The sequence below is a fragment of the Nelusetta ayraudi genome, unplaced genomic scaffold (genome assembly GCF_046127955.1).
Source record: "Nelusetta ayraudi isolate G7.1 ecotype Tasmania unplaced genomic scaffold, CSIRO-AGI_Nayr_v1 ptg000043l, whole genome shotgun sequence".
NCBI lineage: Eukaryota > Metazoa > Chordata > Actinopteri > Tetraodontiformes > Monacanthidae > Nelusetta > Nelusetta ayraudi.
In genome coordinates, this window is record NW_027466093.1 from 925362 (window position 1) to 937500 (window position 12139).

Genomic DNA, 12139 nt, shown 5'->3' on the forward strand with positions numbered 1-12139 from the left:
AAAACAGTTTTGAAAAATACCGTATTAATTTGTGGTTTCCATCTATGTGCCACATTGCATTTGGTGCAGGAACAGAATACTGCCTCCGTCTTAGTGTGCGATTGGCCAAGGCTCGCACTTCAGTCCCAATTGGGTCCACTCTTCTTAAGGAATCACGTACTCTTTGAACTACAACAACAGCAAAAAAAAAAAGAAAGACAAACTACATAAAATATTAAAGGCACAAATCCGTGTTAACACAGATAATGCTGACAAAAGGTATGATTTCATTTATTAAATACCCCCCCTTTCTTTTTTAAATATACCGCCATTCTTTTTTTAATCATCCATGTAAGCACTTTTAGCTACATTTTGTACGGAAAGCGTTATACAAATAAAGCTAATTATATTTGTTTGTTTCGGTTAAACTGATGCACAATACAGATTACTGAATACATTCATGTGGGGATCAACTTCATATCAAACTTACTTTGCACTCGTAATCCCCTGGCATGAAGGAATGCTCTCATCATTCTGTACCCTGTGTTTGGGTGACTGAGTTGGATTTCTGCAATGACGGCATCCAGCTCTTCATCACAAAGCGCTGAATACATGTCTGACATTCTAAACAAACAAAGAATAATTCCTGAAATTTTACTTGGCAAGAGCCAAAACATATATGATTAAAAGCGTCCATTTTCACTGCAACCATTTTGACGTGTATTTGTTGTATCATTAGTGTTATTAGGTACAAGTGTTGCTGCGTTCATTGCAAGGTTAACGTCATTTGCGTCAATAGATATGGAAAACAACTACACTTAAGTTTAAAAGAAATGTGCACGTTTTGTAAATGGCAATTTCTTAATATTATTATTATTATTATTATTATTATTATTATTATTATTATTATTATTATTATTATTATTATTATTATTATTATCAGTGTTCTGTTAAGGTGAAACAACAAAGAAAACTTTAAGTTTAAATTGTTTAATAAATAGGTTAAGAGCAGTTGGTGTAAGTATGAAAGTCATTTCATTTATTTGTTGCGTTAAGAGAAGCATTTATAGAGCGTCGTTGCCACCTACTGGCATCTTTCGGTAGTATTTCTGTTGTAATTTTGAAGCGAACTTTATACCGGAAGTAAGACACGGGAAACACACTGCCAGCGTTTTCTGATACGCACCCGTTCCTGTAAACCAGTGTTTGTGTGCCGCGAGATATTGTCAGGTGTGCCGTGGGAAATTATCCCATTTGTGTGCCTGTGCAGTCTAGCGCCTGGCAGAGTAATCATGTAGTACTCTTCCATACCAGTAGGTGGCAGCAGCAGGTAGCTAATTGCCTTGCGCTTGGAGACAAGCGAATTAGTGACGCATGGATGCAGTGACAGGTGTGTGGATTGTGGATAGCGGGACGACGGTTGAAAGTGGTGGATAAGTTTTTGAAGAGGAAAAATGTTGACTCTGAACTGGACCCTGGACAAAATCCGGACCCAGATGAAGGCCCTAGTATGAGTGGAGGCAAAGACGGTGACGTCGAGCAAAGTTTATGGCGTGAGTCAATACAATGAAAGCTATCTTTCATTTGGATTTACTTTTACCGGAGATGCAACGGCACCGACTCCGTTGTGCTTGGTATGTGGTGAAAAGCTCTCCAACAGTGCTATGGTCCCAAAGTAAGCTTAAACGCCATCTCCAAACGAACGTCCAAGTCTGTCGACGGGGAGGGGGGGGGCGTCACCGAAATATACGGGACACAAAGTGAAGTGCGTCCTGTATCAGTTCATTACGGGACAGGTTTTTTAGTTGCCAAGTACGGGACAATCGCGTATTTTACGGGAGTAGACCACAGGCAGAAATCAAATGAGGTTTTGTCATTTTCCCTTAAAAACGGGACAAATTGTGTCCCGGGAGAGATTTTATTTTTCCCGGGACAGGTGGTGAAAAAAGAGAACAATTCTGGGAAAAACGGGACCGGTGGCAACACTACGCTGAACTTGTGGCTAAATCAAAAAAGTCCCACACTGTGGCAGAGCAATTAATACTTCCCGCCTGCAAAGCCATTGTAAATGAGGCGCTCGGACCCGAAGCGGCTAAAGAAATAGCCAAAGTCCCTCTCTCAGATAACACAATCTCCAGACGTATTAATGAGATGTCTGCAGACATCGAAAGTGTGGTTTTGGAGAAGATCCCTATCAGTAAGATTCTTACTGATCTTACTGATCTTACTGACTTTCATTCTGAAGTCGACATTTCACTTTGATTTTCAGAGTGATGACACCCTGGAAAAACTCTCCATCATTATAAACTCTCCATCATTTATGCTCTATTCAGGTTGGAGTATTGCAGGTTGTCAAAGCTCAGCTGTGATTGGCTGCTCTCAGCTCCGAAGTCCAACCCCTCCCACCTCAGACACCTGGACCTGGCTGAGAACTATCTTCAGGATTCATCAGTTAAGGAGCTGAGTGGTTTTCTGCAGAGTCCAGACTGTAAACTGGAGACTCTGAGGTCAGTTCACCCTCTTCACTCTACAACTTCTATCACTCTTGTTATTGTTGTCATGATTTTCACTTCACTGCTGTTGGAAATTCAATTTGCAGACACTGGTTTGTGTTTGAAATGAGTGAAACTGGGTTTGAAGCAGGGGTGCCCATTAGGTCGGGGGGGGGGGGGGGGGGGGGGGGGGTAGAGAGACGAACCGCTCTCTCAGTCATTAGAAAACACGGTGGTTGTGGTTGATCTTGGTCATAATGTACGATGTGCTGGAGTTTGTTTCTATAGGTGCTGTGTTTTACAGTCAAAGGTAAATGTGATGAATCGGCTTCTGCACTGCTCAGATCAAATAAAGGAGATATAAAGCAGGTTTCATTTTAAATCTGCAACTATAATGAACAAAATTAAGGTATACTTCAGATACCTGCATTCTGTTTGAGAGCAGACAGGGACAGCAAAAAGAGTTTGGCTGTTGTTTTCTTTAACTACACGCCAAACTACCGGGGTTGTTGCGTGAGCCTGCAATCCTGGCGTAAACTGACGGAGACGCCTCGCTCGCAAAATACGCTTCAAAGTCACGCACAGCAGAAGCACTGGACATCCTGGGAGATGCTGCTAGCAAAACATCTGCGTTCCACACACACACACACACACACACACACACACACACACACACACACACACACACACACACCGATTGTATGGTAGGTAGATCTTTTTGACTTGGTCATTTTAAAAGTAGCTTGCATGTTGAAAAAGTGTGAGCACCCCTGGTTTAAAGGTGCAGTGTGTAAAATCCTGCCATCTGGTGGTCAGATTTCAGATTCATTCACTCACCCTCTCTCCTTTGATGAGTGTCAGATTCTAAAGTCGACTTTTGACTTTGATTCTCAGAGTGAAGACACCCTGGAAAAACTCTCCATCATTTCTTCTCTATTCAGGTTGTGGAGGTGCAGGTTGTCAAAGCTCAGCTGTGATTGGCTGCTCTCAGCTCTGAAGTCCAACCCCTCCCAACTCAGACACCTGGAGCTGAGTTGGAACTGCCTTCTGGATTCAACAGTGAATGTGCTGAGTGGTTTTCTGCAGAGTCCAGACTGTAAACTGGAGACTCTGAGGTCAGTTCACCCTCTTCACTCTACAACTTCTATCACTCTTGTTATTGTTGTCATGATTTTCACTTGACTGCTGTTGGAAATTCAATTTGCAGTCACTGGTTTGTGTTTGAAATGAATGAAACTGGGTTTAAAGGTACAGTGTGTAAAATCCTCCCATCTAGTGGTCAGCTTTCAGATTGCAGATCCTGAAGTGGACATTTCACTTTGATTTTCAGAGTGATGACACACAGGAAAAACTCTCTATCATTATAAACTCTCCATCATTTATTCTCTGTTCAGGTTGTGGGGCTGCAATTTGTCAGAGCTCAGCTGTGATTGTCTGCTCTCAGCTCTGAAGTCCAACCCCTCCCACCTCAGACACCTGGACCTGAATATGAACCCCCTGAAGGAGTCATCAGTGAAGGAGCCACTGATGGATCTTGTCTACAGCAGAGACTATCAACTGAAGAGTGTGAGGTTAGTACTGGTTAGGAACCAGTGGATGATGGTTCCAGCACCAAAGCCAGTTGATCCCACAGCAGAGGTCCTGTGTTCCCAGTCACAGTGTGAGAGGAGGATGGTGACGTCCAGCTGCTCCTCATTCATCCAACATCTGCTGCCAAACTGCTTCTTCTCTCAGTTCACCACCCAATTATTGATCAGTTCATCTTCATCAGGCCTCAGTATCAGTCCAACACTCCATGGTCACATGACCTTCACATGTTCCACACTAGACATGTGACTGAGAGTCTGCTTCTTCTCACCAGTCACTCCACCATCTCCATCAACAGTCAGCGTCTCTGTGATGATGCGTTCAAGGACCCTGAGTCCTGACTCCTGCTGTCTCTTCTTCTCTCTACAGGTGGAGGTGAGGGAGGATGAGGAGGAGAGTGAAGAGGAGCGCTCCATCTACTGGTGGCTGACAGAACTACAACAAGTGGAGCCAAACAGCAAGCTGTGTGTCATGACTAGTGATGGTGAGGTGAAGCCTCATGAGGCATTGAACCGCTTGAGCCAACTGGTTCGAAGCTTCATGTGCACACGAAACCACCTACTGGCCAAATGTACAATCACAGGCAAGCTGTGTCTGAACCACGTGTGATGCATTGAATTTTTGTGTTTGTTATGTCTGTTGGGAATGACTATGAATTGCAAAAAATGAATGACCAAATAATTTCTGTACATAAATTATATATATATATATATTTTTGTTTTTTTTCTCACTTATTTATGATTATTTTTATGGGTACTGATGCCAGTGGTTATGGGGATGCTCCAAACAAATTTTGTTGTTAACTTTGTTCAACAATGACAATAAATAAATAACTTGACTTGATAACTATGTGTATGATACATTTTTTGAATGTATTCTGTTTGTGCAATTTTTTTCTGAAAATGGCATGGGTGTAATCAGGCAGATGACAGTGAAAGTGATTGTGGGACTTGGAAAGGGGCATAGATCAGGGGTGCTCACACTTTTTCAACATGCAAGCTACTTTTAAAATGAGCAAGTCAAAAAGATCCACCTACTATAAAACAGGAAAAGTCATTCAGAAATATATTTGTAGTCCAATGATAAAGAAAGAAAGGATTAAATGGGTCAACATGTTCCCATTTGCATTTATGCTCATCATTGCACAGAAAACTCATGGTTTAAAATTTTTTTAGGTTATATCTGCCTATGTTTGATTTTATCAATAAAAGTGTGTTTACGTTAAGATGTTTTGCTGTATAGTTTTGTGTTTTCCAGCGCATAGGTTAGGGATAATTGGTGTGTGTGTGTGTGTGTGTGTGTGTGTGTGTGTGTGTGTGTGTGTGTGTGATGCAGACGTTTTGCCAGCAGCGTCTGCAGTGCGTGCGCACTTTGAAGCGCATTTTCCGAGCGAGGCGTCTCCATCAGTTTACGCCAGGATTGCAAGCTCACGCGACAACCCCGGTAGTTTTGCGTGTAAAACAACAGCGAAACTCTTTTTCCTGTCCCTGTCTGGTCTTTATTTGATCTGAATAGTGCCGAAGCCGATACGTCACATTTACGTTTCACTGTAAAGCACAGCACATATAAGAACAAAATCCAGCACATCGTACATTATGACCAAAATCAACCAGATCCACCGTGTTTTCTAATCCTGCCTGAACGATTCTACCTGTTGTAATTGACGCGGATCTCTCTCTCTCTCTCTCTCTCTCTCTCTCTCTCTCTCTCTCTCTCTCTCTCACACACACACACACACACACACACACTCTCTCTCTCTCTCTCTCTCTCTCTCTCTCTCTCTCTCACACACACACACACACACACACACACTCTCTCTCTCTCTCTCTCTCTCTCTCTGTCTCTCTCTCTCTCTCTCTCTCACACACACACACACACACACACACACACACACACACACACACACACACACACTCTCTCTCTCTCTCTCTCACACTCACTCCCTCTCTCCCTCTCTCTCTCATGCGATAGACCCAAACTCCCTTCGCAATTGACCAGTAGATCGCGATGGACGTAATGGGCACCCCTGGCATTGATGCTTGTGTAACATGGACATTGATGTACAGGACAGGGGGCTCCATCCTATCACCTCTCCTCTCCTCACTCTCTCCCTAAGCTCTCAAAACTATCTCCAAACTAAACGCTATCTAGTCTCAAACACTCCAAACTATAAACACGATCCAAAATCTAGTAATCCAAACTCTCTCCAAATCTCAGTTGACTGCAACTCTCCTACAATAACCCCCATTTTGAATGGAGCCTGAGGGGTCTATATAAACCGTTAAAATATGAATTGCAGATATATACATATATATATATATATATATATATATATATATATATATATATATATATATATACATATATATATATATATATATATATATATATATATATATATATATACATATATATACATATATACACATATACATGTATATATATATATATATGTATATATATATATATATATATATATATATATATATATATATATATATATATATATATATATATATAAATATATATATATATACACACACACACACACACACATATATGGGTCCACTTTTCTGCTGCAGCTGGCCATTTTCATTTTACACCGTCCAAATTTATAGCTCAGGGCGCTGGGACGAATTGCAAATTGTGTGCAGATACAGGCTTACACTTCAAATAATTATGAGAAAAATCCAACGTCAAGAGAGCACTTCCATTAGGAAATAGTCAACATGAAATTTCGTCTTCTACTGACACCTGCTGGTCAAATTGAATAGTTGCAAATATTGTGAAGAAGTTGTCATCTAATTCTAATCCTAAACAATATGGCCATTCCAAGTGAAGTATTAAGACAATTAATCAGGTTTGTACTGCTTGATTGAACACATTCATCCCGTTCCAGTGCACTAAAACCCACTCCCTTCAGGACCGTGTCAGCGAAGCCAAAACTTCCTTGAGTGACGCTGTTTCCCAGCATGCAATGCGAGCTAGCGATTCACAATACTATTTCATCACAAACATGGATGTAAAAAATAAAAAGGGACGAAAAATGAAACTTCAGGAACACAAAACCAATACATTGCAATACAAGCAGAACTGGGCCGAAGTTTTATATTATGTACACCATAATACAGCCTTCTGGTGGACAAGCCATACTATTTAATCCGTGTCCTCCTATGGCACTTCCGTGGGTGGAAGCTCGTCGTAGAGGTAACGTGCTGGCTGCACGTCACTCCACCAATCACTTCGGGGAAGGTCTTAGCCAATCGGTTGAGTGAGTGAGTTTCACTGAACCCAATTCAGACTACTCACCCTACACTTTTTTTGTTTTGTATGAGCATTTATAAAAAACAACAACATAATAATAATATGGATTTTGACCATGTATGTTTTGGAGTTCATTGAAAGAGGTTAATAAAAAAAAATATATATGCATATATATGCATATATATGTATATATATATATATATACATATATATATATATATATATATATATATATATATATATATATATATATGTACATATATGTGCGTGTGTGTGTGTGTGTGTGTGTGTGTGTGTGTGTAACTTTAACTAACTTATCTATTTCTATATTTCTATCCATCTATCAAACTTACTATCTAGGGATCTTGATATTGTGTTGGCAGATGCATTATCACGTGTACATGTGGACTAGCTGCGAAATTCTTATTTCGGGGGAACTGAGGGTTTTCTTGTTTAGTTTTGTTTGTCGGTATGTTAATAGGGTTTGGTTCTTAAGGGAGGGGGTGTTATGACCCACGGGTGGGTCTAGGTGCCTCTATGTTTGTGTCTGTGTGTGTGTGTGTGAGAGTGGATGACGCCTTGCAGGTGCGGTCCTGGATGTCGGCTGCTGATTGGACGCGCCACGGCTGAGAAGGAGGAGCAGTCGAGCCAGCCTGACGGTCATCCCTCCTCCGCTCCCAACTCTGCAGTTAGTCACTTCTGAAATGGTGTTAGAGCACGCAGCCGTAGGGGTGGGCTGCCATTTTCTTTGTCCCCTCTTTTCTCCTGTTTATTAAGTATGTAGGGAGGTTAGCCTTTCTGTATTTGGGTTCTCTTTCTTTCTTTAGTTAGTTCTAAAGGCGAGCTAGTTGGAGTTTGGTTTATTATATTGGCCTGGGCCCACCCTGAAGCCTTTGCTGCCCACCGGTTAAGTTGTTTTGTTTATTTCATTTACTGATCAATAAATGTTTTTGTTGAAAACCGCCAACTGCCGTGAGAAATTAATGAGCCTTGGGAGTGGGGGAAGGTGTCCCACACGTTGCATCTCGGTCCCCCGAGACGGGACGTAACACAGAGTTTTCACCGTGACAGCAGGTTGAGCTCCTACCGTTTTACAAGTGACGTCGTCACGTTAGCCTGTTCCATCCTTGCTAAATTCTTTAAAGAACTACCGTTAGTAAACTTTTAAATTATAATACACTCTACACTAATTGTAATTTCCTGCCCGTGGTTCTATATTGCAACAGTTGACGGCTCATATCAGCAGATAAGCAGCAACAATCTGGGCATTGCGGGTGATTCCTAAATATGTCATTTCTTATTAATTAGCCCATAAGTGTTGTACACCAGTGTGACACCAAATGCTTGTTGCTGACAGCAGTGAAGAAATGACATTCTAGTGGTTCTGCACATTAGTATAAATAGAGTGATTCTCTATCATTACATGACAGGACGGCGGCACTCTGACAGATTCCATGAACCTGGAGACTGATGATCCAGACTCCGGTCCAGATGAGCCAACAGGCCACAGTGGAAACGGGTCAGAGCATGGACTGGCTGCTGAAAGGATCCAGGTAGGTGGCGCTGTCATCCCAAGGTGTGTGGTGTGGAGGATCAGGGCCAAAGTTCCAGATGCTCACAGATGTGACTGTGGATTCAGGAGGAGTGTTTGAAGGCTGGACTCCCAACAGTGATTGGCTGCTGAGGACCTCTCAATCACAATCAGGTTTTTTAGTGGCTGTGAGATTGAAAGTGAGATTGCATTGTCCAGGTAGGAGGACAGCAGTCAGCCATGTTTCACCTCCAGTCAACACGCAGTGGTTCACATGAAGGTCCAAGAGGCCTACAGACCTACACTGAGTCTGGACGTGGCAGTACAGTTGGATCATTGTCTTTGTTGTGTTGTTTGGTCATTGTGATCCAATGTAATGTGAGAGAAGGACGAGTGCAGTTATATTGGAGTGAGTTATTTAGAGTGTAATAGAAGTTATCATGCAGAGTCTGTTTTTATGAAATGTTCTATCACCTGGCAACCATCCATCCATCCATCCATCCATCCATCCATCTTCTACTGCCGTATCCGGAGTCAGATTCCAGGGAGCAGAAATAAAGTCTCTTGAAAAGTATTTTTCACCTCCAAAATGAAGATGTTATAGAACTCTGAAGTGAGAGCAGAGCAGTGTGTTGTTGATGTGTGGAACCTTCATGCTGAGATGTTCCAGCCGTGGATGATGAGAGCAGAAGCAGTGGTTGTGTTGCTGCTGCCTTCACTGAGCAGCTGCTCCAAGTCCTGCTTCTTCCACTGAGGATTCAGCTCCACCAGTGGCTTCTGGGACGTCTCTCCCAGTAACCACAGCAGCTTGTAGGGAGAAGCAGTCCGCCAGCCACCAGGCTGCACTGGGGTCAAAGGTCGTGACACACCCACACAGTGTTGGTGCCTGCAGCTTGCTGTTTGGCTCCACTGGTTGTAGTTCCGTCAGCCACCAGTAGATGAAGCTCTCCTCTTCACTCTCCTCATCCTCACCACCACCTGCAAAGATAAGAAGAGACAGCAGGAGTCAGGAGGGGCGTCACCGAAATATACGGGACACAAAGTGAAGTGCGTCCTGTATCAGTTCATTACGGGACAGGTTTTTTAGTTGCCAAGTACGGGACAATCGCGTATTTTACGGGAGTAGACCACAGGCAGAAATCAAATGAGGTTTTGTCATTTTCCCTTAAAAACGGGACAAATTGTGTCCCGGGAGAGATTTTATTTTTCCCGGGACAGGTGGTGAAAAAAGAGAACAATTCTGGGAAAAACGGGACCGGTGGCAACACTACGCTGAACTTGTGGCTAAATCAAAAAAGTCCCACACTGTGGCAGAGCAATTAATACTTCCCGCCTGCAAAGCCATTGTAAATGAGGCGCTCGGACCCGAAGCGGCTAAAGAAATAGCCAAAGTCCCTCTCTCAGATAACACAATCTCCAGACGTATTAATGAGATGTCTGCAGACATCGAAAGTGTGGTTTTGGAGAAGATCCCTATCAGTAAGATTCTTACTGATCTTACTGATCTTACTGACTTTCATTCTGAAGTCGACATTTCACTTTGATTTTCAGAGTGATGACACCCTGGAAAAACTCTCCATCATTATAAACTCTCCATCATTTATGCTCTATTCAGGTTGGAGTATTGCAGGTTGTCAAAGCTCAGCTGTGATTGGCTGCTCTCAGCTCCGAAGTCCAACCCCTCCCACCTCAGACACCTGGACCTGGCTGAGAACTATCTTCAGGATTCATCAGTTAAGGAGCTGAGTGGTTTTCTGCAGAGTCCAGACTGTAAACTGGAGACTCTGAGGTCAGTTCACCCTCTTCACTCTACAACTTCTATCACTCTTGTTATTGTTGTCATGATTTTCACTTCACTGCTGTTGGAAATTCAATTTGCAGACACTGGTTTGTGTTTGAAATGAGTGAAACTGGGTTTGAAGCAGGGGTGCCCATTAGGTCGGGGGGGGGGGGGGGGGGGGGTAGAGAGACGAACCGCTCTCTCAGTCATTAGAAAACACGGTGGTTGTGGTTGATCTTGGTCATAATGTACGATGTGCTGGAGTTTGTTTCTATAGGTGCTGTGTTTTACAGTCAAAGGTAAATGTGATGAATCGGCTTCTGCACTGCTCAGATCAAATAAAGGAGATATAAAGCAGGTTTCATTTTAAATCTGCAACTATAATGAACAAAATTAAGGTATACTTCAGATACCTGCATTCTGTTTGAGAGCAGACAGGGACAGCAAAAAGAGTTTGGCTGTTGTTTTCTTTAACTACACGCCAAACTACCGGGGTTGTTGCGTGAGCCTGCAATCCTGGCGTAAACTGACGGAGACGCCTCGCTCGCAAAATACGCTTCAAAGTCACGCACAGCAGAAGCACTGGACATCCTGGGAGATGCTGCTAGCAAAACATCTGCGTTCCACACACACACACACACACACACACACACACACACACACACACACACACACACACACCGATTGTATGGTAGGTAGATCTTTTTGACTTGGTCATTTTAAAAGTAGCTTGCATGTTGAAAAAGTGTGAGCACCCCTGGTTTAAAGGTGTAGTGTGTAAAATCCTGCCATCTGGTGGTCAGATTTCAGATTCATTCACTCACCCTCTCTCCTTTGATGAGTGTCAGATTCTAAAGTCGACTTTTGACTTTGATTCTCAGAGTGAAGACACCCTGGAAAAACTCTCCATCATTTCTTCTCTATTCAGGTTGTGGAGGTGCAGGTTGTCAAAGCTCAGCTGTGATTGGCTGCTCTCAGCTCTGAAGTCCAACCCCTCCCAACTCAGACACCTGGAGCTGAGTTGGAACTGCCTTCTGGATTCAACAGTGAATGTGCTGAGTGGTTTTCTGCAGAGTCCAGACTGTAAACTGGAGACTCTGAGGTCAGTTCACCCTCTTCACTCTACAACTTCTATCACTCTTGTTATTGTTGTCATGATTTTCACTTGACTGCTGTTGGAAATTCAATTTGCAGTCACTGGTTTGTGTTTGAAATGAATGAAACTGGGTTTAAAGGTACAGTGTGTAAAATCCTCCCATCTAGTGGTCAGCTTTCAGATTGCAGATCCTGAAGTGGACATTTCACTTTGATTTTCAGAGTGATGACACACAGGAAAAACTCTCTATCATTATAAACTCTCCATCATTTATTCTCTGTTCAGGTTGTGGGGCTGCAATTTGTCAGAGCTCAGCTGTGATTGTCTGCTCTCAGCTCTGAAGTCCAACCCCTCCCACCTCAGACACCTGGACCTGAATATGAACCCCCTGAAGGAGTCATCAGTGAAGG